At 40.1% G+C, this 26,434-nt stretch overlaps 2 protein-coding genes across 7 annotated transcripts in view; one reads left to right on the top strand and one right to left on the bottom strand.

The window, feature by feature from the left end:
• ARHGAP36 (Rho GTPase activating protein 36) overlaps positions 1-17,073 on the bottom strand; it is a 174,829-nt gene extending 157,756 nt beyond the window's left edge. The window contains exons 1-2 of one of the 2 annotated variants that reach the window (XM_036839099.1): positions 17,025-17,073; positions 15,855-15,976 (exon numbers count right to left, since the gene is read on the bottom strand). The gene's annotated coding sequence lies outside the window, so the exon portion shown is untranslated. Of the gene's footprint in view, positions 1-15,854; positions 15,977-16,174; positions 16,273-17,024 lie in introns of those variants that run through there. The other variant, XM_036839096.1, reaches the window with a different exon arrangement.
• A 265-nt stretch (positions 17,074-17,338) lies between these two features.
• The window catches only part of ENOX2 (ecto-NOX disulfide-thiol exchanger 2), a 262,533-nt gene continuing 253,437 nt past the window's right edge, over positions 17,339-26,434 (top strand). For 2 of the 5 annotated variants that reach the window (XM_036840857.1, XM_036840855.1), the window contains exons 1-2: positions 17,339-17,370; positions 18,881-18,929. The gene's annotated coding sequence lies outside the window, so the exon portion shown is untranslated. Of the gene's footprint in view, positions 17,551-18,880; positions 18,941-26,434 lie in introns of those variants that run through there. The other 3 variants (XM_036840853.1, XM_036840858.1, XM_036840856.1) reach the window with 3 other exon arrangements.

Genomic DNA, 26,434 nt, shown 5'->3' with positions numbered 1-26,434 from the left:
CACCATATTAACAAATTGAAGAATAAAAACCATATGATCATCTCAATAGATGCAGGCAAAGCTTTTGACAAAATTCAACACTCATTTATGATAAAAGCTCTCCAGAAAGTGGGCATAGAGGGAACCTACCTCAACATAATAAAGGCCATATACGACAAACCCACAGCAAACATCATTCTCAATGGGGAAAAACTGAAAGCATTTCCTCTAAGTTCAGGAACAAGACAAGGATGTCCACTCTCACCACTATTATTCAACATAGTTTTGGAAGTCCTAGCCATTGGAATCAGAGAAGAAAAAGAAATAAAAGGAATACAAATTGGAAAAGAAGAAGTAAAACTGTCACTGTTTGCAGATGACATGATACTGTACATAGAGAATCCTAAAAATGCCACCAGAAAACTACTAGAGCTAATCAATGAATTTGGTAAAGTTGCAGGATACAAAATTAATGCACAGAAATCTCTTGCATTCCTCTACACTAATGATGAAAAATCTGAAAGAGAAATTATGTAAACACTCCCATTTACCACTGCAACAAAAAGAATAAAATACCTAGGAATAAACCTACCTATGAAGACAAAAGACCTGTATGCAGAAAAGTATAAGACACTGATGAAAGAAATTAAAGATGATACCAACAGATGGAGAGATATACCATGTTCTTGGATTGGAAGAATCAACATTGTGAAAATGACTCTACTACCCAAAGCAATCTACAGATTCAATGCAATCCCTATCAAATTACCAATGGCATTTTTTATGGAACTAGAACAAATCATCTTAAAATTTGTGTGGAGACACAAAAGACCCCAAATAGCCAAAGCAGTCTTGAGGGAAAAAAACGGAGCTGGAGGAATCAGACTCCCTGACTTCAGACTATACTACAAAGCTACAGTAATCAAGACAATATGGTACTGGCACAAAAACAGAAACATAGATCAATGGAACAAGATAGAAAGCCCAGAGATAAACCCACGCACCTATGGTCAACTAATCTATGAAAAAGGAGGCAAAGAAATACAATGGAGAAAAGACAGCCTCTTCAATAAGTGGTGCTGGGGAAACTGGACAGCTACATGTAAAAGAATGAAATTAGAATACTCCCTAACACCATACACAAAAATAAACTCAAAATGGATTAAAGACCTAAATGTAAGGCCATCAAACTCTTAGAAGAAAACGTAGGCAGAACACTCTATGACATAAATCACAGCAAGATCCTTTTTGACCCACCTCCTAGAGAAATGGAAATAAAAACACAAATAAACAAATGGGACCTAATGAAACTTAAAAGCTTTTGCACAGCAAAGGAAACCATAAACAAGACGAAAAGACAACCCTCAGAATGGGAGAAAATATTTGCAAATGAAGCAACTGACAAAGGATTAATCTCCAAAACATACAAGCAACTCATGCAGCTCAATGTCAAACAAACAAACAACCCAATCCAAAAATGGGCAGAAGACCTAAATAGACATTTCTCCAAAGAAGATATACAGATTGCCAACAAACACATGAAAAAATGCTCAACATCATTAATCATTAGAGAAATGCAAATCAAAACTACAATGAGATATCATCTCACATCAGTCAGAATCGCCATCATCAAAAAATCTACAAACAGGGGCTTCCCTGGTGGTGCAGTGGTTAAGAATCTGCCTGCCAATGCAGGGGACACGGGTTTGAGCCCTGGTCTGGGAAGATCCCACATGCCACGGAGCAACTAAGCCCGTGTGCCACAACTACTGAGCCTGCGCTCTAGAGCCCGCGAGCCACAGCTACTGAGCCCACGTGCCACAACTACTGAAGCCTGTGTGCCTAGAGCCCGTGCTCCACAACAAGAGAAGCCACCACAATGAGAAGCCCGCACACCGCAACGAAGAGTAGCCCCAGCTCGCCGCAACTAGAGAAAGCCCGCGCCCAGCAACAAAGACCCAACACAGCCAAAAATAAATTAATTAATTACTTTTTTAAAAAAAAGTCTACAAACAATAAATGCTGGAGAGGGTGTGGAGAAAAGGGAACCCTCTTGCACTGTTGGTGGGAATGTAAATTGATACAGCCACTATGGAGAACAGTATGGAGGTTCCTTAAAAAACTAAAAATAGAACTACCATACGACCCAGCAATCCCACTACTGGGCATATACCCTGAGAAAACCATAATTCAAAAAGAGTCATGTACCAAAATGTTCATTGCAGCTCTATTTACAATAGCCAGCACATGGAAACAACCTAAGTGTCCATCATCAGATGAATGGATAAAGAAGATGTGGCACAGATATACAATGGAATATTACTCAGCCATAAAAAGGAATGAAACTGAGTTATTTGTAGTGAGGTGGATGGACCTAGAGACTGTCATACAGAGTGAAGTAAGTCAGAAAGAGAAAAACAAATACTGTATGCTAACACATATATATGGAATCTGAAAAAAAAGGAAAAAAAAGGTCATGAAGAACCTAGGGGCAAGATGGGAATAAAGACACAGACCTACTAGAGAATGGACTTGAGGACACGGGGAGGGGGGAGGGTGAGCTGGAACAAAGTGAGAGAGTGGCATGGACATATATACACTACCAAACGTTAAATAGATAGCTAGTGGGAAGCAGCCGCATAGCACAGGGAGATCAGCTCGGTGGTTTGTGACCACCTAGAGGTGTGGGATAGGGAGGGTGGGAGGGAGGGAGATGCAAGAAGAAAGAGATATGGGGACATATGTATATGTATAACTGATTCACTTTGTTATAAAGCAGAAAGTAACACACCATTGTAAAACTATTATACTCCAATAAAGATGTTAAAAAAAATAAAATAAAATTTAAAAATTAAAGATATTATTTTGCTTACCACTTCCTCTCCTGTCATAATAAGTTATTATTATTTATTTTATGATATGTAGATTTGCTGCAAAAAAAAATTCAGTGTTCTGACAGCTGAATTTCTCACTTTCAAGTCAAGCCTCATATATACAAGCCAGGGTGGCATATAGAGTAGTCAGGAAAGGAACAAGGGACCCTCATTTGGGTGAGGTCTACCTAATTGTCAACTTTACCCACTTATAAATTATGAGAGTGGCACATACTATATTAGGTCTAGGTATGGACACTGTTTCCAGTTATCACATTCAGTTTCTCTGGTCTAGGCAAATACTTTGTAAAGGTGTTTCACATTTTCTATTGAATTTGTTTCTAAGAAAAATTTCATCTTATTTCTATTACAGATCCCAGTTAATTAAAGATGTATATTGTAAACTGTAGGAAACCACTGAATTTTTTAAAAGAGGTACAAATTAAAAGCCAATAGTAGAGGTAAAATGGAACAAAAATGCTCAATTTTTAAAAAGTGCAAAAATTTTAAAGTCAAAGAAGAAATGGAATAAATAGAAAACAGCTAGCATGATGGTACATTTCAAGCAAACTATATCAATAATTACAATAAGTGCAAGTTGTCTAAAAATACCACTTAAAAGACATAGATTTTTCACATGGAATAAAAAAGCAAGACACAATTATGTCCTTTACAAGAAACCTACTTTTAAATTAAAAGACCCATATAGGGTAAAAGTAAAGGAAAAAAAAATCAGTGTTTTCATTCCCTGGCCTTGGCAGATGTTGCTCGGTGTTGGACAAAGTGAGGAATGTGACATCAGAACAAGACAGCAAGGAGAAAAGAATATACATTTCTAAAATTCCTCATACAGGGGTGGGATAGGGAGGGTGGGAGGGAGGGAGACGCAAGAGGGAAGAGATATGGGAATATATGTATATGTATAACTGATTCACTTTGTTATAAAGCAGAAACTAACACACCATTGTAAAGCAATTATACTCCAATAAAGATGTTAAAAAAAAAAACAGTAACGTTGCACATCCTCGTACTAAAAATCTATTAGCATGTTATGATCCTGGCACTTTCATCCTTCAACTTGAAATGGAGGCAAATGTTATTTTGAGGTAGGGGATGGAAAAACTATAATATTTGACTTGCCTTTCAGAGCACTGTTAATTCTATTAATTTAATAATTTCTCCGCCGCCTCCACATTTCTGTTGTTATTAAAATTGTCTCCTGGACACAACATCTACCCTTGCTGTTACTACTTCAATTTAATCAGTTACCAAATTTATGTTATTGAGGATTATCTTAACCTTAAAATATGGTAATAAAATGAGGCCAAACTCCAAAAAAAAATAAAAAAATAAAAATAATAAAATTCCTCATACAAAACCCTTAGGGTTTGATGTTTTCTGAAATTCAGAATTTGGGGTATTTTGGACAGGCAATATGGTGAATATATGGTATATTATATAACACCCCCGGGGGGGTGTTACAAACACATTAGTATTTCATAGTGAAATGGATAGTCACATAAACAGGTTAAATAAAGACTATACATGGCCTCATATCAATTCAGGTCAAGTTTTGCTGCCTATGAGTTTTGGCAGCAAACTTATGAAAACTTTTGGTTTTTAGAGATTACTGAATTTTGGAATTATAAATAATGGATCATGGTCCATGGTCAGGTCAGTCAAGGAGGAGCACAAAGAAAAGTAGTGAGACTCACAAACGAGGCCATGCTGAAGCCTCCTTGGTTTTGGGATACAGGTCCATTCTTCACTTTTTCCAGCCAGAGACAGCACTTGTCCTCCAGCCTGAAGCCCCCGAAGTGCACAGTACTTTGAGTGTAGGGTTTTGGATCACTTAAGGCAAAGTTATGCCCACTATACATGCAGAGAACATGACCTTAGGATAGAAGCACTGCGTACATTATGGCAAAGTGCTGACCATGGCTGGCATCAGGAACGACTAGAACAGAACAGCTCTGATGTGCTCTTTTAATATACTGAATTCATGCACAAGATTTTGTCTGGAGAAAGGGTACTAAACTATAGCCAAAAAATATGTGTCGACCATAGCATTGAAAAGTACATTGGATTGTTTCATTGAAATTTGCTAAGAGAGTAGAACTTAAATATTCTCAGTAAAGAAAGAAAGAGAGGGAGAGGGAGAAAGAGAGGAAGGGAGGGAGGGAGGGAGGGAGGAAGGAAGGAAGGAAGGAAGGAAGGAAGGAAGGAAGGAAGGAAGGAAATATGTGAGGTGACTGATATGTTAACTCATATATCTAACCATCATGTTGTACACTTTAAATATCTTACAATTTTATCTGTCAATTATACCTCAATAAAGCTGGAAAATAAAAGAAAGAAAGAAAAGTGGCTTAATTTTATTCTATTGGAGTTTGTAGATGTGTAGATTCATGTATTTCATCAAATTAGGGAAGTTTTTGGCCATTATTACCTCTAATATTCTTTCTACCCCTTCCTCTCTTCTCTTCTAGGACTCCCATTGTGATTGTGTTGGTCTTGATGCTGTCCCATAGGTCCAGTAGGAGCTTACTCAGCCATATTGAAGGCAGAAATATAATCAATTCCTCTTGACCTCAGCATATAAACGTCCTAGGGGAATATGTGGATGCCTGATATAATGTAGATAAGCCAAGTCATAAGCAGACTGTGGAAATGATGGAAAGTTGGCGGTAAGCTCCATAGAAATACAGTTGGCAGGGCTGGTCCTTAGATATAGACAAAAATATGGAGGCCTACTTCAGCGACCATCAACCTTTTTCCACTCCTACATTCGTCACATGCATAATACACCATCAGTAATTCTCATTTTATACTTAGTGATTCTCATGGAGGGGGTGCCCTACAGCACATCTACCCCATGGAGATTATGGTAGGCCCCCTTCTGTGCACTCTCAATCCCTCACAGGTTTAAATTACTGTAATGAATTGCATAGTGGAAGCCTCACATATTTCTACCACTAAATCCTTCCCAACGTCAGCCTGCAGCAAAGTCCACAATGTCCATCAAAAGTCATTCCTGGAGGCTGAGGTACTCTGAGGCAGCATGATACACCAGGAAAAACTTCAGCTGAGGGTTGGACATATTTAGGTTCTAATCTCACCTCTGCCAGTTATTAGCTGTGTGACTTTGAGAAAAATCACTTAACCTCTCTGAACGTATTTCCTCAACTGTAAAAGGGGGAAAATAATAATACGAACAACTCTGCAGAGTTGTTGTGAGAATTAAATGAAATGAAGTTTATAAAGTCAAGGGGTGAAGGTGAGATGCAAATCTTACAAACTTAATACAGGCCAAGTAGTGGCATGCAAGGAGCATAGCATGGAGTAAGGTAAAACTGGATTTGAAACCTGGCTCTGTGTTTACCAGCTGTGTGATCCTGTTAGTCTCTTAATTAGCTTAACTGGTTTCCTCATCTGTATAATGGTGATAAAACACTTATCATAAAGGACAGTCATTAAGATTTAATGGGAGAATGTAAGTGAAAAAAACATGTGTGCATGCATTCCACAGATATTTTTTGAGCATATGGGAGTATGATGGAGATCAGTGTAGTGTGGGGAAAGGTGGGGGAATATTTTAGAAAGAGTGCTCAGGAAAGCCCATTACTGGCACTAGGAAGGTGATGGAAGAACTTAGCAAATGGGAGCTTCCATCCTTTGCAAATTTTAAAAACTTGCACTACTTCCACCCAGACAACTTTTAAAAGGTTCTCTCCTTCAAAAAACACATATCCACTTCCCTGGGGTACAGCTTCCTGTTGACCAGTTTCCTCCTTTCACCTCAGTCTCATGTGCTGCCCCTCCAAAGCATAAAACTCTGAGACAGCAAGGACACTGTTGGTCCTGATTCAGTAATCAGCCTCTTTCCATGTTTCCTTCCTTGAATCATGCCTGCTATTTTGTTTGTAGGAGTCCTCTTCTTTTTTTAAAACTTTTTTTATGATAACTTTATTCAGATATAATTAACAAACCACTATCAATGACCACAGGCTGAAGAGCAGGTCTCTTAAGTCTGGTCAGAGACCAAGCTGCTAACACTGAATACAATTCCTGTGTTTAACCCTGGGCTCCAACTAAATACCTAACCTAAGACATAGCTTGAATCCTTAACTGTGGACTTGGAGACTTAACCCTAATTTCAGACTGAAACCTTAACCACGGTCCCAGATAGGGACCTCATTTCTATCCATAAACTGAGCCTCTTTCTGGCCATACTCCAAGGCCTTAACTCTGATTAAATTGAGTCCCTAGATCTAGTCACATACTCACTGGCTATGTCTGGTCCAAGACTAAGTAGTGTAGTTATGACCAGTCCCAGAATGAGTCTCTAACCTTGATCTCCTATTGAACCCTAACTATGGCTACTGATAAGCCCTTAATTCGTGATACAGAGATCCAACCTATGATCAGACATAGCCTCTAAACCTGTCCCAGGCTGAGTCTCAAGTTTGAGCTACAAACTGTGACCTAACTCTGGGATATACTTAATATCCTCCACTGACCACAAAATGAGTGCTCAGCATACGCACTGACCGAGCTCTAACCCTCACCACAAACTGAGGCTCTAACTTGGTCACAGCCTGAGATCTGATCTTGGAAACCTACCCAGCTACAATTTCCACCGACTTAGCACTAACCAGAAAATGACCCCAATATTGGCAACAGAATGACTACTAAACTTGGCCTCATACAGAAACAAAAACATGTACAGAGACTGAACTGTAAACTTAGCCAAAGACTGTGCTTTAATCCTGGCCAAGAAGTGAAACCAAATCTTCTTCAAAACTTGAGGATATAGTCCAACCACATCTTATGCCCGAATCCTGTTCACAGATAGAACCCTGAACATAGCCACAGCCTGAGACTTAACTCTGTTCATAGCTCAAGTTCTAAACCTGGCCAGATACTGAGTTCATAAATCTGACCATGGAATAATCCACTGAACCTGGGCCTCATCAATGGCCACTGATTTTGCCCCTAAATCTTATAGCCTCTAACTGTTTACAAACTCAGTTTCCGGTCACAGACTGAATTCTTAACTCTCATCACAGACTGAGCCCATAAGACTTAACCTCTAGCCTGAGTTTTCACCCTGAAAATAAAACTTATGCTCCCAAAATGGCTAACGACTGATCCTGAATCTTTGGGGTAGACTGAACCTATCTCTGGCTAAATGCTAGCCCCAGACTGAATCCCAACTCTGACCACAGCTTTAACCTTAATACTAGCTACAGACACAGCCAACGCCAGAAACTGAACGGTTCACCAAAACTGGGCAAAGACTGAACCCAAACTTTGAATATGAATTAAGAACAAAACAAAACAAATACTTTTCTTAGTCTTTGCCGAAAACCTAACAAGAGATTAATTTTAACCCTGAGCACAGATACAACTCACCATGGCAAAGGGAGCACCATGGGAGCTCTATTGCTGGGTACATTCTGAGCACTGCCTTGGGACAAAGACTGTAAATCCTGCCCATAATCTGAGACCCAAAGACTAAACCCTAAGCCTGGCTGAAGAATGATTCCTAACTCTACAAGGTTAAATCAAAACCCTCCTCATATTATTAGAACTAACAACAGGCTAAGATTGAGTACTAAACTCTGTCACAGACTGATTCTTAACCCCATAAACAAAGTTCACTATATTAGTGGCCACAAACTGAGTCCTAGCACTAGCTTGAGATTGAGCAGTCGGTCTGGCCACAATCCTAGCCCTCAACTGGGGAGAGATATACCCATGACACTGGGCAGGGTAGGGGCGCTAAAAATTAGCACAGACTGAACTCTACTACTGATACCAGAATGCCTGCTACACTAGCCAGAGTCTAAGTCCCAAATTGACAACAGGACATGAACACTCTAAACTCAAACCCTGGCAACAGCCTTAGCCCCAAACCCTGATTGCTGCCTGAGCCTCTAAATCTAAACACAAGCTGGATCCTATGTGTTGTCCATTCTCACACTAACTTTATTTGTAGACTGACATATAACATTGGCAGCCAACCTGAGAAACATGTTTACACTCTTAGCCCTAAAACCTTCTTCATAGTAAGTCTTAACCTGGCCATTGGTAATCCTCAAACTCTGGTAAAAGGTTAATCAGATACAAAAATCAGTTGCATTTCTATATATTAACAACAAACTATCTGAAAATTAAATTAAGAAAACGTCTCATTTACAATAGCATCAAAGCAACAAAATACGTAGGAATAAACTTAATCAAGGAGGTGAAAGACTTGTACACTGGAAACTATAAAATACTGATGAAAGAAATTAAAGCAGATGAATATAACTGGAAAGGCATCCCTCATTCATGGATTGTAGACTTAATATTGTCAAAATGTCCATACTACCCAAAGTGGTCTACAGAGCCAATGCAATACCTATCAAAATCCCAACGGCATTTTATTTTTATTTTTATTTTAGGCTGCATTGGGTCTTCATTGCTGCGTGTGGGCTTTCTCTAGTTGCGGCAAGTCGGGGCTACTCTTCGCTGCGGTGCACGGGCTTCTCATTGTGGTGGCTTCTCTTGTTGCGGAGCACAGGCTCTAGGCATGCAGGCTTCAGTAGTTGCAGCATGTGGGCTCAGTAGTTGCGGCACGTGGGCTCTAGAGCATGCGGGCTTCAGTAGTTGCGGTGCGTGGGCTCAGTAGTTGCGGCACGTGGGCTCTAGGGTGCATGGGCTTCAGTAGTTGTGGTGCACCGGCTTAGTTGCTCCATGGCATGTGGGATCTTTCTGGACCAGGGATCAAACCCGTGTCCCCTGCATTGGCAGGTGGATTCTTAACCACTGTGCCACCAGAGAAGTCCCCCAATGGCATTTTAAATTAAATGGCATTTTAAATTAAATGGCATTTTAAAGAAAAAACAATCATAAAATTCAGTTGGAACTGAATAGACAGTTTTCCGAAGAAGACATACAAATGGCCAACAGGTATATGAAAAGATGCTCAAGGTCATTAATCATCAGGAAAATGCAAATCAAAACCACGAGATAGGGCTTCCCTGGTGGCGCAGTGGTTGAGAATCTGCCTGATAATGCAGGGGACACGGGTTCGAGCCCTGGTTTGGGAGAATCCCACATGCCGCGGAGCAGCTGGGCCCGTGAGCCACAACTACTGAGCCTGCGCGTCTGGAGCCTGTGCTCCGCAACAAGAGAGGCCACGATAGTGAGAGGCCCGCGCACCGCGATGAGGAGTGGCCCCCGCTTGCCACAACTGGAGAAAGCCCTCGCACAGAAACGAAGACCCAACACAACCAAAAATAAAAAAAAATAAAAAAAAAACAAACCACGAGATATTGCCTCACACCTGTCAGAATCGCTATTATCAAAAAGAACACAAATAACAAGTGCTAGGAAGGATGTGGTGAAAAGAGAACCTTTGTGCACCATTGGTGGGAATGTAAATTAGTGCAGCCACTATGGAAAACAGTCTGAAGGTTCCTCAAAAAATTAAAAATGGAACTATCATACTATCCAGCAATTCCACTCCTGGGTATTTATCCAAAGAAAATGAAAAGACTAATTCAAAAATATATATGTGCCCCTATGTTCACTGCAGCATGATTTGCAATAGCCAAGATACGGAAGCAACCTAAATGTCCATTGATAGGTGAATGTATATGTCCTACTGAGAAAAATAAAAAGCAAAAGACCAATGGAATCTAAAAAAAAATAGATGAATGTATAAAGAAGATGTGGTATATATTTATACAATGGAATATTACTCAGCCATAAAAAGGAACGAAATTTTGCCATTTGTCACAACATGGATGGACCTAGAGAGTATTATGCTAAGTGAAATAAGTCAGGTAGAGAGAGACAAATACTGTATGATTTAACATACATGTGGAATCTAAAAAAACAAAACAAATGAACGAACATAACAAAACAGAAACAGAGTTATAGATACAGACAACAAACAGGTAGTTGTCAGAGGGGAAAGAGATGGGAGGAGGAGAGAAATAGGCGAGGGAGATTAAGAGGTACAAACCTCCAGTTACAAAATAAATGAGTCACAGATATGAAATGCACAGTGTGGGTAATATAGTCAATAACTATATAATATCTTCGTACGAGGACAGGTGGTAACTAGACTTCTCGTGGTGATCATTTTGAAATGTATAGAAATATAGAATTTGTGCTATATGTGCACCAGGAACTAACATAGCATTGTAGATCAATTATACTTCAAAAACAAACTCATAGAAAAAGAGATCTGATTTGTGGTTACCAGATGCAAGGGGTGGGGGGCGGCAGAAGGAATTGGATGAAGGTGGTCAAAAGGTACAAGCTATTAGTTATAAGATAAATAAGTACTAGGGATGTAATGTACAGCATGATCAATATAATTGACACTGCTGTATGCTATATATGAAAGGTGTTAAGACAGTAAATCCTCTCCCCTTTGGTAACCATAAGTTTGTTTTCTACATCTGTAAGTCTGTTTTTGTATATAGTTTTATTTGTATTATTTTTAGATTCCACATATAAGTGATATCAATGTGAGAGGGAGGGAGGGAGGAACAAATTAGGGGTATGGGATTAAGAGATACAAACCGCTATATATAAAAGATAAGCAATAAGGATTTACTGTACAGCACAAGGAATTATATTAGATAACTTGTAATAACCTATAATGCAGTATAATCTGAAAAAAATAACTGAATCACTTTGCTCTGTACCTGAAACTAACACAATATTGTAAATCAAGTATACTCCAAGAAAGAAAGAAAGAAAGGAAGGAAGGAAGGAAGAAAGAAAAAGAAAATAACTTGTTTGCTTTAAGCAAGAGAGAGAGAGAGAGAGAGGAAGAAAAAGAGAGTACATCCTAATAGTTCTCATCACAAGGAAAAAATTTGTTTTCTATTTCTTTAATTTTGTATCTATATGAGATGACGGACATTCACTAAACTTATTGTGGTCATCATTTCATGACGTATTTGAGTCAAATCATGATGTTATACACCTTAAGCTTATACAGTGCTGTATGTCAATTACATCTCAATAAAACTGGAAAGAAAAAAAATCAGTTAAAAAAAAGTGTCAGTGAGGATGTGGAGAAATTGGAGCTCTTATACACTGTTGGTGGAAATAGAGAATGGTGCAGTCACTATGGAAAAAAGTATGGAGGTTCCACCAAAAATTAAAAATAGGCATATCATTGACATCTAAATAGATATGTATATGTGATGTGATATATTTATATTTATATACATAAAATATTATTCAGCCTTAAAAAGAAGGAAATCCTACCATTTGTGACAACATAGATAAACATAGAAGACATTATGCTAAGTGAAAAAGCCAAACACAGGTGGACAAATATTCATAATTCCACTTATATGAGGTAACTAAAATAGTCAAACTCATACAAGCAGAGAAAAGAATGGTGGTTGCCAGGGGCTGGGGAGAGGAGGAAATGGGGAGTTATTGTTCAGTGAGTATAAAGTTTTAGTTTTACAAGATGAATAAGTTCTAGACTTACAACATAGTGCCTATCGTTAAAAATACAGTATTGTGCACTTTAAAGTATGTTAAGAGGATAGATTTCATGTTAAATGTTCTTACCACACACACACACACACACACACACACACACACACACACACACACACACAAAGAAAATCCACAAAAGAACAGAAGGAAGTTTTTGGAGGTGATGTATATGTTCAGTGCCTTGATTACGGTGACAGTGTCATGGGTATATGCATATGTTCAAACTCATCAAAATGTATACATTAAATATGTGGAATTTTTTGTATATCAATTATGCATAAATAAAGCTTTTTCAAAAGAAACAGAAGGAACATTGGCCATGATTTTTGTCCCTTTAATCAGGAAAATAAATTTTTCCATAAGTCAAAGCATATTTCTTTTTGTGCCTCATTGATGAAAAAGCACCTGAGAAAAGTAGTGTTAGTTTCTTTTGCGTGTGTGTGTTAGCTTTTAGAGTCTGTATTTTGAGGAAGGTAAGGAAAAGGGGTACTTTAAAGGTTTTGGGTTAACCAATCAACAGAACTTGCCACAGCAGGAGCCTAATAAAATTAATATCATTATTAAAGAACTTATCTAAGAATGTTTGACAAATTAATCTCCTAACACACAATCCAGCTACTAATAATGATAAGCTTCTTTCAAGTGTCTAAATAAACAAAAATAAGCGTATTGTGTATGGAACAATACTGGAATTATATAAACCAGAATGTTAATAGAAAATCAAAAGCTTAATCAGATAGCACCAACACCAGCACTCAGTGAACAGAATCTCTACACAAAGTCAAAATGGGACAACTACCAGCAGAATCAACTCTGACACAGGCCAAGTTGAAATGTTAACACAGGTCGCTGACTGAACCAGGCTCTGGCTGCAGAATGAGGTACAACACTGGCCACTGTGACTTAGCTCCACAGACCATTCCAATATGGGCAAAGACAGAACTCTGACACTGGCTAAAGTCAGAAACCACAGCTTGGATGTCCTTTGGGCAAATATGCATCCCAAATTCTGTTCATATTCATAGTTAAAATCCTGGCCACAAACTATACTCTAACATTGTCCATAGATGAAATGCTAACTCTGGTCTGAGACAAAACTAGGGCACATGATAGGTAATATCCTAACATGGCAACAAACTGAATATTAAACTTAGACACTGACTGTGCATTAACAATAGCCACAGACCGAGGCCTAATACTGGACCAAAAATAAACTATAACCATGAACAATAATTGAAACTTTACCTGATGAAAGACTGAACATAAATCCTGTTCAAATTCTTATTTAGCCTTTCCCCAGGCAACACAATCAGCATGAACTGTAAACCCCGACAGAGCTCTGATACTGGCCTTTACGGATTCCCAAACCTAGAAATGAAAGTGATTCCAACACTGACCAAAAACTAAAGTCAAACCTTGAGCTGAGCCCTAACCCTGGATGTGGTCTGTCTAAGGCTGGTCCACAGACTGAGCCCCAACACTGATCTTAGAATACATCCTCTCTTATATAAACTAAATCCTAATACTGGCTAAAATTTGAACCCAAATCTTGTACACTGACTTCACAATGAGTATAACCCAGGCTACACTGGACTAAAGGCAGCCTCAGAATAAGCTTTCATGCTGGTCAGAAGTATGCTCTGATCTTTGTCACAGAGAGAACCATGGCTATAACACTGGAGCCTAACACTGATAACAGGCTGAGCCCTAAACTTGGTTCCATGGTCTTCTAACCATGGATCCACACTGACTTGTAAAGATAGCAACAGATCGACTAAGCCTTCATCTAAGTCGAAGATTGAAGCCAAACACATTCCACATTATAAACCTGAACTCTGCCCATGACTTCAGCTGTACACTGGCTCTTAAGCCTTAACCTTGGCCTACCAATTGATCTATAAATCCAGCCAGACTGATTTACCCTGGGTCTCTATTTCACAAATTCATCTTATACTCAAGCATTTTTTCCTGGATGTATTTTCAAGCATACTTTCTACCAACAATACATCAAGAGTCTCACCTTTGTATGTGTAAATACACATACACACACATTCCAATAAGCCTTGTAGCAATATTAAGTGTCACTACTATGTATTTTTTTTCTTTTTCTTTTTTATTTCTTTTGGCCACACTGTACGGCTTGTGGGATCTTCGTTCCCCAACCAGGGATCGAACCTGGGGTCCCAGCAGCAAAAGCACAGAAGCAGAGTCCTAACTACTGGACTGCCAGGGAATTCCACTGCTATGTATTTTAATTATTAATTATTTATTGATAGTTTCCCCCATTAGAATATAAGCTCCAAAGGGAAGGGATATGGTCTGGGCTTTGTTTTTTTTCCCCCACTCCTCTATTCCCAACATCTAGAATTGTGCCTGGAATGTTGTAGGTACTCAACAAATATTTGTTGAATGGATGAATGAGTAGTTCCTTGTTACTCTTCTGTCCTCTTATTTGACCTCTCTGCACAATATTCCAGTGATTCTACTTTGTTTTCTGTTGCTTCATCTATCAGGCCATTCCTTCTCAGCTTCCTTTGAAGGCATGTTTTCCTCTACCTACTACTTGAATATGGTTATTTTCTAGGGTTCCATACTGAATCTTTGTCCTTCTAAAATTTACTATTCTAAACACTCTCTACATGAAATTTAGTTCATATTTACTTATTTAATTACTATTTATTATTGATGTCTCCCAAATGTTTAGTTCTAACCCAGACCTCTCTCCTGTGCTTCAGACCTACATTTCCTTACAGCCTACGAGGCATCTCCACACAAATGTTACACAGATTCCTCAAATTTTTAAATGTCCCAAACTGAATCCCTCCTATCCCTCACAAAACTTGCTACTCTTTCTGGGTTCCCTATCTCAATGAATGGTACTACCATTCACTCTTCCACATCAGAACTTGGGAGTCACAATGGATGCCTTCCTTTCCCTCCCTTTTCATACCCAAATTGTCATCAAATCCAACTGATCATATCATTTCCTTGCTTAAAATCCTTTGATGGTTCTTTACTGCTTTCAGGTTATATTTTGAACTCATTGGAATGGGCCCCTATTCCTGCCCCATCTAGTTCCTGCAGTATGGAAGTTTTTTTGTTTGTTTGTTTCCTGCACTCTCCACATCCTTATTTCTCTGTATGGAATATGATTAACCTCCCTGCCCCAAAGATGACAAATATCTTACTGGTTCTCCAAGGCTCATCATTCAAGCATTTCTTTCTCCAGAAGTGGAATGAGTTCTTCCTCTTCTATGGTCCTACAGAACCCTGTATAGAACTTTTTAGAACACTTTGCACATTGTATAGTCTACCTCCCTTCTTAGATTGTGAGCTGCTTCAGAGGAAGGACTATTTTCCAATTCTGTAGCAATTGTGACTAGTCCAGGGCCTTGCACAAAGCAATTGGCTGAATAAATTATTGAATCTATTAAATCATCTTCTTCCTTCATGTCACTTGTTAAAATTTTAGGCAATTACCTTAGCAAAATGCAATTCCTCTTTCTTTCCCTTCATTCCACTTGGAGGTCAAAAAGTTGTCCTTAACAGTAAAATTGTAGTAACCCAATTGTAACGATCCATTCAGCTATAAGGATTCATCTCTAACAAAGAAAAGAAAAGTCAAAAGTCAGGAGTGAAATTAGCCCTAATAAACAACCATTTTCTTCAACTTTTTAATCACTTGAAAGTGTTTAGGTGTCCCACATATTCCTTTATCCACATCTTTAAACATACGTTTTACTAAAAAGATAGTTTCTTAAAGAAATATACAGTTATTTCTTATTATTCAAGTTGTATACCTGTTCTAAACTGCTACATTACACCAATGATCGTGGCCACTGTTCTTCATAGCATGGCTTCATTATAGGTTAAACAGGTTTCTTCTGGCTGGCTTCAATCACATTTCTATGCGTACTGTGACACCATTTCAAAGTAAAAAATATGATTCCCAATTAGAAACAAAGTATACACTTTCCAGAAACTTTAAAGTGATTCTAATGCACATGGTTCACACAGAACACACTTTGACAATTTTAAATTCTAAGCTTATCAGACAAAATTCCAAAATTCCAGTCAAAATTCTAAGCTTATCAGAGCATAAATAACACTTTTTAAAAGCCACTGAATCGGGCTTCCCCGGTGGCGCAGTGGTTGAGAATCTGCCTGCTAATGCAGGGGACATGGGTTCGAGCCCTGGTCTGGGAAGATCCCACATGCCGCAGAGCAGCTGGGCCCGTGAGCCACAATTACTGAGCCTGCGCGTCTGGAGCCTGTGCTCCGCAACAAGAGAGGCCGCGATAGTGAGAGGGCCGCGCACCGCGATGAAGAGTGGCCCCCGCTTGCCACAACTAGAGAAAGCCCTCGCACAGAAACGAAGACCCAACACAGCCATAAATAAATAAATAAATAAATAAATTTTAAAAATGGGGGAAAGAGCCAGGGCCACTTTGCTTCTAGCCTCTAGCCCCTGGTGCTCTAGCGGCTAGGACTCCTGGTTTTAGAAAGAAAAAAAAAAAAAGCCACTGAATCAAAACTCAATGAGAATTTCAAATCACGATATAAAGTGTTTGCCCCCCAAATGCAAGTAGCTTAACCAACAGTAAAATCAATCTAGAACCTTCATCTGTCCCCACAAGCACAACCCCATACCCCAAGAAGGGAGATTCTCTAAGACAGCACACTCCAAACTACAACATCCAGAATACCCTCCTCGAGCCGAAACTGGGGACAATAGGAAATGCGGGAGGGGGCTGGCGGGGAAGGAATTGTGGGTATATAAAAAGAAGTGTCTTGACTCCATCTCCCACAATCCCCTGTCTTCACTTGAGCCTCTCCGCCAATGTCAATATTGGATTCCACCCTCCTCCCTCCCCCCACCAGGAAGAACAACCTCCAGAGACTTCAAACTACATTTCCCATGAGGATAAGGGCTCGGGCCTCCGGCTTCCTTGATGACCAGTAGCCAATAGGAGACGCAGCTGCGGCCGTTGAGTGGGTGAGAGTCTAGCCTGGGCCTGGGCGCCGGGCCTAAGCCGGCAGCGCCAGGAGGGGAGTTCAGAAGACTGTCGCCCGGCATGGGGCGCCGCGAGGGCATCGCCCGCCCGGAAGCTGCCGTGCCGGCCCGATTTTCCGCAGTTCTATAAGGAGTTGAGCTTCGGTAGCCGGGGAGCTGGAGGTCAGAGAGACAGAAAGCCTGAGCGGCTGAGGCTGGGGACTGTGGGACTGAGGGGTGCCTAGGGAGGAGGGTGCTTCCGGGGCCGCGGGCCTTAGCCCTGACTCCGCCCAGCTCCGCCTCCGCGGGGGAAGGGGTGTCGGGCCCGCGAGGCGGGGTGGGCTTCTGAGCTCACCGAGCCCGTTTCCCTGGAGACTCGGGAGCGTGCCCTCTTTTCTCTTTTCCCTCAAATCTGCCCGCTGTCTTTTTCCTCCACAACGGCATCCCGTATCCGCCACCCCGGTCTTGTGCCTCCTCAGACATCTGAAGTTAGGGTTCTCCACCAGGGTCTTCCCTGGGCGGCGTCTGGACTCTCCTTACTGCTTGCAGGAGTTGGGCGATCTCTTTTTCCTCTCTTCTTTCAATTTGCACTTCAGGTTTGGGCACACACCCCTCCCAATGCACACACACCCCTTTTCCTCTGGGGCCATGGGAATTCCTTGCCACGCCCCGGGCGTGACTTTTTGTCAACTTTTCACTTTCCGCCACTTTGATGGTGAGATCCGGGTCGTCGCCATCTCTTTATTGGCCCCTCCAGCCGCTTGCCCCTTCCCTGACCAGGTCTTTGGAGCGGAAAGGGTTTCCCCTCAATTTCCAGAAGAGATGGGGAGCAGAGGAGGGAAGGAATCTCGCTTTTGAGAAATACGTGTTTAAGGTTCAGTGCAGTGTTCTGATGAAAATAAAAGGCAAGTTAGACCTGTTGTAAAAACCGAGCGCTCTAGGGCTTTCCAGCAAGCATTGATGTTGACAAATATTTAAGGGGCACACCAACTACAGAATAAAGTAGACTGCGCAAAACGAGACTGTATTATTTTATTATTACAAACGCGTGCGAAAAGTGCTTAGGGGTTAGTGGAAGGGGATACCGATTAGGTTGTGGGGGTTGATCTATGGAAAGTCAAGCCTAACCCTGGAAGTGCTGAAGGCTTGAAACTCTCATCTACCTTCCAGATCAATCCTGGTCGGCTTTGGGAAGGAGATGAATTTTAATTTGGGTTCCAAAAGAGTAAAGTGGACTTGAAATGGGCAAAGAGGAGGGAGAAACTGCTTCCTCATACTGGGGTTGGAATTGGAGAAGGGTAGATAGAAGAGGGAGCACTTGTATAACAGGTGGGCTTCCATGACTGGAGTAAAACGTGTCAGCAGGGATAGATTGGGAAAGAAATAGTGTTGAAAAGCTTGGGATCATAGTAATAGGACACTTTAAAGCATCCACATAGTTTGGATATTATTCTGTATCATAAAATTAAGAACAAAAAATTAAGATTAGGTGATTTTTGTTTTTTCATCCTAGGGGAACCTGATTTGAGATCAATTCTTGGAGAACACAAAGAAGTGTGGTGGTATGTTCCAGGTGTGAGTTTAATTTAAACCCAAGAAGAGCTTTGTCTTATAGACTGTTTTGTTTGTGGTTATTCTTAGCTACACTCTATAGTTGTTACTTTTAAAGCCTAGTGATATAAATTGATTTTCTTAAGAAATGCATTTGCTGTCCTTGTGCATCCTATTGCCTGAACTGTAGTCATTTCATTGGGCAACAATAATGATTGCTATTTATTGAGCCCATAAATGTTTTGGCGCTATCATAAGCACTTTGTCGCATTATCTTAAGAGTCTTATGAAGCAGGTACTAGTCTTCCCATTTTTCTAGAAGAGGGAACAAAAATGTCAAGAAGTTAAACAACCTACCTAAAGTCACATAGATTGTAAGGAGAGTTGAGTTGGGATTTGGGTGTACAGATTTCTGACTCCAGAGCCCATGCTCTGTCCACCATGGTTTGCTGGTCCTGCTGTTCACTTTTGTTCTTAACTTTCCATTTGTGGTAAGGAGAGATTATTGTGAGATATATTTGACCATCTTGGCAAAAACACAAATGATTCGCTTTTAGTTTCTACGTCAGTATGTGTCTGCTGTAAAGTAGCTGCCAAAAGCAAATTAGCTTAACTGTTATTGCAGCCGTAGCTAATTGTGTCTGCCAAAACTGTAGTCAGTATTACTATCTTTGAATTAGATGATTCTCTTTATAAAAACATGTCATGCCTCTAAGCTATTTGGACCTTGACGGTACTTTAGGTTTTATTTTATCTTAGACTTTAAGTGACCTTCTGGGGCACTCGGTCTCCTCCATGACCTTTGCCCCACATGAAGTGTTGGGGATGCAACAGAGCACGAGGTGTGAGCTTTCTCTAGGTCTAGTTGGGGAGATAGATGCCCATCAGTCTGAGATAATGTAACATGTAGTATAACAGAGACAGGTTCAAAGTGCTATGGGAGGATGAAGGAAGGAGTGACTAAATGTAAGGGAGAGTCAGGAAGAAGGCTTCTGTAAGGAGGTGACATGACAGATAGGTCTTGAAGGACAATGAGTTTGCCAGGCAGAGAAGAGTGGAGGGGAGGCATTTAAGATAGAGGGAGCAGTCTGTGAAAGACATGGGATTTTTATAAGAGCAAGGCGTGTCCATTCAATGTTGAGGAATTCAGCATGGTTGGGTTGCAGATTGTTTGGGGAAAGGAAGGTATAACTGTAGAAGAGGTCAGGGCTGATTTGTGAAGAACTTTGAACACAATGATAAGTTTGGATGTGCTCCCATAGACCAGTGTTTCTCAAAATGTATAGGGCATCTACCATAGTAGTTATGCTGTATTCCCACAAACATTTAAAATTTTATAAATTATATATTCTAATGTAGCTTATAAAAAATAAAACTGAATTACATCATCAAATCTAAGGTTACTTAGGAAAAGGTTTAGTGAAAATAGAAAGTAACCAGTTTTAAGTTGATTTAAAGAGGAATATTAAGTAAATAATAGTACACATGGTGTGTGAATATGGGAAAATCAGCAAGTAATACTCAAATGACTGAAACTTGGAAAATACTGGTTATTGGCAATAAAAAAAACATTAAAATGTTTTAGATGAGGAGTGCCATGATCAGATTTTCACTTTAGGATGCACTGGAAGGGGATGATACCAGTTAGGAGGCTGGTACTCTGCTCCAGAGAGAGTTGGTGAGGACCCGAGGGAGCAACATATGAGAGGAGGGAACAGAGTCGAGAGACATTTAGGGGGTAGAATTTGTAGGACTTGGTAGACTTTTTTTTTAACATCTTTATTGGAGTATAATTGCTTTACAATGGTGTGTTAGTCTATGCTGTATAACAACGTGAATCAGCTATACATATACATATGTTCCCATAGCTCCCCCCTCTTGCGTCTCTCTTCCATCCTCTCTATCCCACCCCTCTAGGTGGTCACAAAGCACCGAGCTGATCTCCCTGTGCTATGCGGCTGCTTCCCACTAGCTATCTATTTTACGTTTGGTCGTGTATATATGTCCATGCCACTCTCTCACTTCGTCCCAGCTCACCCTTCCCCCTCCGCGTGTCCTCAAGTCCATTCTCTATGCCTGCGTCTTTGGACTTGGTAGACTTGAATATTATTATTTTATTAGTGTCATCTGAACTATTTTAAAAGCCTATATGCCACTTGCCTGTTATCCTTTATATGCTAAAATGAGCATATTATTGCCTAAATCAGGCTATGTACATATATCCATTAAGGTAACAGTGGAGGCTGTTGTCACGAATGGGTTTAGATTACACACCAGCATCCTCACTGCCTTACTGAGTGTCCTTGAGAGCAGTCGCACAAATATACAAGGAGTATGAGTATGATCTGTGATCCTTAGCCATCTGAGAAACTCCTTCAAGACTCAGCTCAAATATCAACACCTCTGTGAAGCCTTTGCTGCACCTCCCCGTCCCTCTACCACACACACACATGCACACAGGAAGCAATAGTAGGCTCCTGGCTCCCACAGGACCCTGTACTTACCTCTGTTCTAGCCTGTACCACACCACAGTGTGTTGGTCTGTGGATGTGCCTATCTCTCCCCTAGACTGTGAGCTCCTTGAGAGCAGGGACCAGGTCTCATTTATCTCCATACCCAAAGCATCCAGAATAGTACTTGGTACATGGTGACACCTAATAAATGGTGACTGGATGAAAAGAATGGATCAACATATTCACATGAATGTAACTCTGGACCTTGGTACCACAGAGTGCCAAACACTAAAACAAGATTAGCCATTTGCTACATTTGCTACTTTTGCAGAATAAAGCAGTAAATTAAAGTGACCTGGGTGTATAACTTCACTAGAGTTTTCTTTCTTTTTTCTTCTTCATTTTCTCCCACTCTCCTGTGGTTGCCTTTCTTTTTTTTCCTCATCATTTATCCACCCAGCCTCCTGTTCCTTAGGCCTGCCCATTGCTTTGCTCCTCTTGACAGAGTTCACATTGCTTCTGCCCCTATATTCTGCCAAGGATCCATTGCTCCTCTCCACCCACCAAATCCAGTTGACACCATCCTTGAAATCACTCTGAAATGGGTTTCTTCCTATTTATAGACACTGCTAGTGGGACTGTAATTTGATACAGCCCTTCTGGAAAGAATTTGTCAATATGTATCAAAAATCTTAAAATCAAACATAGCTTTCAACCTTCCACTTCAACTTCTAGGGCTCTATGCTGAGAAAATAAATGTGAAGTTTCTAAAAATTTAGCTCCCAGGATGTCTAGCCCAGAATCTGTTTATAATAGCAAAAGAAAAAAGAAAAAAGGAAAGAAAAAGAAAAAAATAACATTTTATTGATAAATGTCTAATACTAGAGGTTTGAATTAAATTAAATCATTTATGGTACATGTATGGATTACTAAGTAGCCATATAAATTGATATTACCAAAGAATATTTAATGATGTGGAAAGTTGTTTGTGATATATTAAGAGAAAATTCAGGTTATAAAGCTGACAGATCTCAGTTTGCATACACACATACACACATATCACACATGCACAGCCCCCCCATCTGTGTGCACATACATAGGAAAAGTCCCATAATGGTAAACACACAAAAAAATGTTAATAGAGTTTTCCTATAAATAGAAGGATTACATACGAGTTCTCTTTTTAGCCTTTTCCATATTATTTGCTAATCCTCTATAATGACATTTTTGTACATTTTTTAAAAGTTATTTAAAAATGCTTTCCCCATGTCCACCCCTATTGCCATCGCCTTAGTTTGGGGCACACTGCCCCCTCCTACCCCGCAACACACATATGACTTCTACCCGGGATTACTACTGCCTCCAGCCTGCCTCCCTTCCAATCCTTTCTCCACCAATGCTGACAGAATGAATGATGTTTCTAAATCACAAGTCTAAAGCTATCCAGCTCTATATAAAATAGTTCAAAGGCAGCCCATTGTCCTCAAGATAAAATCCAAATTTCTTAGACTGCTTTATAAAACCTTTGAAAATCAGGTCTCTGCTTTTCTTTCCAGTGTCACTTTTTCCTCCCACAATCTACTTTTTTCTTGGAGTCTTAGGCCAGTGCCTGGCACATAATAGGTGTTCAGCTAATGCTAACCAAATATCGGTGTGGATTGTATGGGTTAACTGTTGTTTGCCAGGCAATCCACCAGGGTTTCATTTCATCCTCAGAGTAAAAATGTTAAATACACGCAATAGTTATCCCTATTTTACAGATGAGGAAAATTAATTAAATAAAAATGGGAAGAAAAGTAATCATAACAAAGAACATTTTTTTAAAGAAAAAATCAAACTCCCCTGCTATAACACAGCTTTCATTTTCCTGAGGCCTCCTGCCAGTCTTTGTCAGTGTGCATACGGACTTTGTTCATTCCCTTGGGCAAGTTATATGTGACCACAGCGTAACAAAAACTGTCCAGACCGACATGATCTCACCACGTCACAGTTCACATTGTGTTAATATACAGACATCTTTCCTTTGTGTATATAACACTTCATGCAGGAGAGACAGAAGAGCTCCAATTTCTCTGTTTTTCTTTCTGTTTTGAAATTCTATGTCTTTTGGGACGAGGATGTCAGCAGAGAGCTACGGAAAACTGTGATAGAATTGCATGTACAAGAAACAATGTGTCTCATGGGAGCCAGTGTCATTGGTTAATTTATTTTTTTAAATGTCGTGTAGATGTATTTTCCAGCAATCTGTCCCCAGGGAAGACCTTGGTTGAATTCAACGGTTAATCCTATTTACAGAATGCAGCCCATGCATGCACTGTATTCTTGCATTGTTAAGTGATCTTAGACATATGTAGTGGATTACCATGATGACGCACAATCAGGTGAATATGAGATATCTGATTGTCTCTACAAAAACGTATCGGTGTTCATATTGTCATTCAGGATCCTGCTGTGTGGTCTTTCCTTCATTTTCCTTACAGATAATACCCATTGTGCAAAAATGGATGCTCTTCAAAGGACAGAAGTCCTAAGCATGAATTGTCAGAATAAAATTATATCACCTTGTAAGGAATTCTCACTGTTAAATACTCCAGGAAAAAGAATGCATAGTTCTGTCCCATGATCAAATAAGCTGAACATAGAAATTACAGGTAGAGTTTCAGTTCATCTGATGAATTATTGTGGGCTTACTATGTGCAAAGCACTCTGCTAGGCACTGCACTAGATACTTGTAAATACCCCTTTTTTATGCCTTCCAGACAGACAGACAGACAGACCGAGATATCTAGTGTATGTACAAGAATGAGTGTGAAAGAGCAAATGAAAGAAAGAAGATTTCAACAAGCAGGTCCATCATATAAATGAAAATTTACTCCGCTGAAAATTGGGATACCTGCCAGTAGGATACATAGGCAAAAATGAGCTACCAGATACCTGATAAGCAAATAATCTACTTCTCTGTTTACGAACAGTTTGAGGGAAGGAACAGTGACTTTCTGTACGTCCAGCCCTGCACAAACCTGCTGGTGATGTTGTGAGAGTTATGACTATGTCAGCTTTTCCAGGGTTTCTGTCTCTGCTGCGGAGATTTGGCAGACACCTCAGACAAATTTTATGTCTCTTAAATCTTCCTCAAGCTAGGCTTGGCTTTTAGATTTATATGTACAAAAAAAGCAAAGTGTTTACCAGTTCGACATTTTTGAAGATCAAAACAGACTCCGATTTTTTAAAAAATTCAGCATACACCTCAGTTTAGTCTCCAGAGAGGGCTAATTGCTTTTGCTATTTGTTTAAAACAGCTGAAGTGTTTACTTTCTAGAAGTGGCGACTGATCATATGTCTAAAGATTTATATGTCAGGCGTAAGTGTTGCTTCCTCTTTTTCTTGCCTGCAAAGTGTAAAGTTTTGCTAAAGTCTTCATTGTTCTTTTTTGCCTTTACTGATACATAGTTATAAAACAGTGTAGGATGAGAGGTGCTGTGAAAGATATTGGCAATCTAGGAGAAAAATAAAAGATGGTTTTTATTAGCTCCTCCCTGCCCCCTTTTTTGGCTCTCAGTTTTTCAATGGTCCCTTAAGCACAATAATGATAGGTGAGAATAGGAACTGGAGAGCTTTCCGTGACTACTCATTAACAAGGCTTGTCCAAATGTATCTGCAGGCAGAATACAAATACAAGTCTGGCTGTAATTCAGAAGAGTTGAAACACCGTGTAGAGAATGTTACATAAACAACATTGCTTCAGTGGTGAAAGGTGAATGATAACTTGGGGGAAATCCGCAGTAAGGGCCCTTCTCATCCACTCCAGCTGCGCTTCTTTTTAGCCAGCAACAACTGCCAGTAAGAGCTTCCTGGGGTAGAAAGTGTCCCACAGTAAGGCCCCATAATACGTCCTCCTACCAAATCTTCTTCAGTCAAGTCCTCGGACACACTTCATTAGGATTACTTTGGTCACATAATATTCTAATTTTCACCTTTCAAGAGATGCTCAGTTTGAATTCAAGGAGCACTTGATATTCAAGCTCATTTATTCAATACACATTTAAGCACATATACAGGACCAGACCTTATGCCAAGTGCTAGGAATACAGTGATGAATTAGAAGTAGTCCCTGCCTGCCCTTAAGGAGCTCACAGTCAAGTTGGGAAGATAGACACCCAAACCAATAATTATATTACAATGGCAAAGGTGCTCAGAGAAAGAGCTATGTTATAAGGTGCCCTGGGAACATGATGGAGGAAATTATTGCTAGGGGTGGGCTACTTACAGACCAGAGTCTAACTATGCTAAATCACAAAGGATGAGTGGGCATTGCCTGGAATCTCGGTGGACAAAGAGGTGGTGGGAAAGAATTCCAGAAAGAGGGAGCACGAACACATGCGAAACAGTTACATATAAAAATGGATAGTTCAGAAAACGGTGAGATACTGTGTATGAACCACTGGGAGTATAGAAGAGGGGACAGGATAAGGATCTGGAAAGGTATCTTGTGGAAGGAAGTCTGCTTGTTAAGGAGCTTGACCTTTATCCTCTAGGCAGGGATGAGCCAGCACAGGGTTTAAACCGGGAGTAACATGATTGGATTGGAGGATGGGCTTTATGGGGAAAAAACTGGAGACACAGAAAGTCCACCTTTTGATTTGGCAGTCTGAGAGGCCTTCCCTAATCACTTGCCGCTATTCAGGAATGCCATCTCCACTAAGTTTTTGTTCAACATACAAAGATCACTTCGAATAATTGTTTCCTTCTACACACAGCACATAGCTTCCTGCACTCCTTCACATGTTGGTTAGCTGAATATTCATTTTTTCCAACTCAAATCAGTGATCCCAGTAGTAATTGGGGTTTGATAATCATGAAGGAAATCAGAGTTTCAAAGCATAGCTGCTAGTTTGAAAAACTGTATGAGGCTTATTTATTGCTTACTGAGTCAGTGGGGCTGAGGTGAGTGATGGTCAACTCCCTTGGGGACTGAGGGTGGGAAAGGGACAGAGGCTGAAGAGATGGCTGTTTAAAAAATGGTCAGCATCCAGAATGTTGGAACCCCCTAATGGCCACATCCA

This window comes from Balaenoptera musculus, chromosome X, assembly GCF_009873245.2.
Source record: "Balaenoptera musculus isolate JJ_BM4_2016_0621 chromosome X, mBalMus1.pri.v3, whole genome shotgun sequence".
NCBI classification, from domain to species: domain Eukaryota; kingdom Metazoa; phylum Chordata; class Mammalia; order Artiodactyla; family Balaenopteridae; genus Balaenoptera; species Balaenoptera musculus.
Note: the sequence above shows the minus strand (reverse complement) of the source record. Positions and strands in the feature narration are given on the sequence as shown.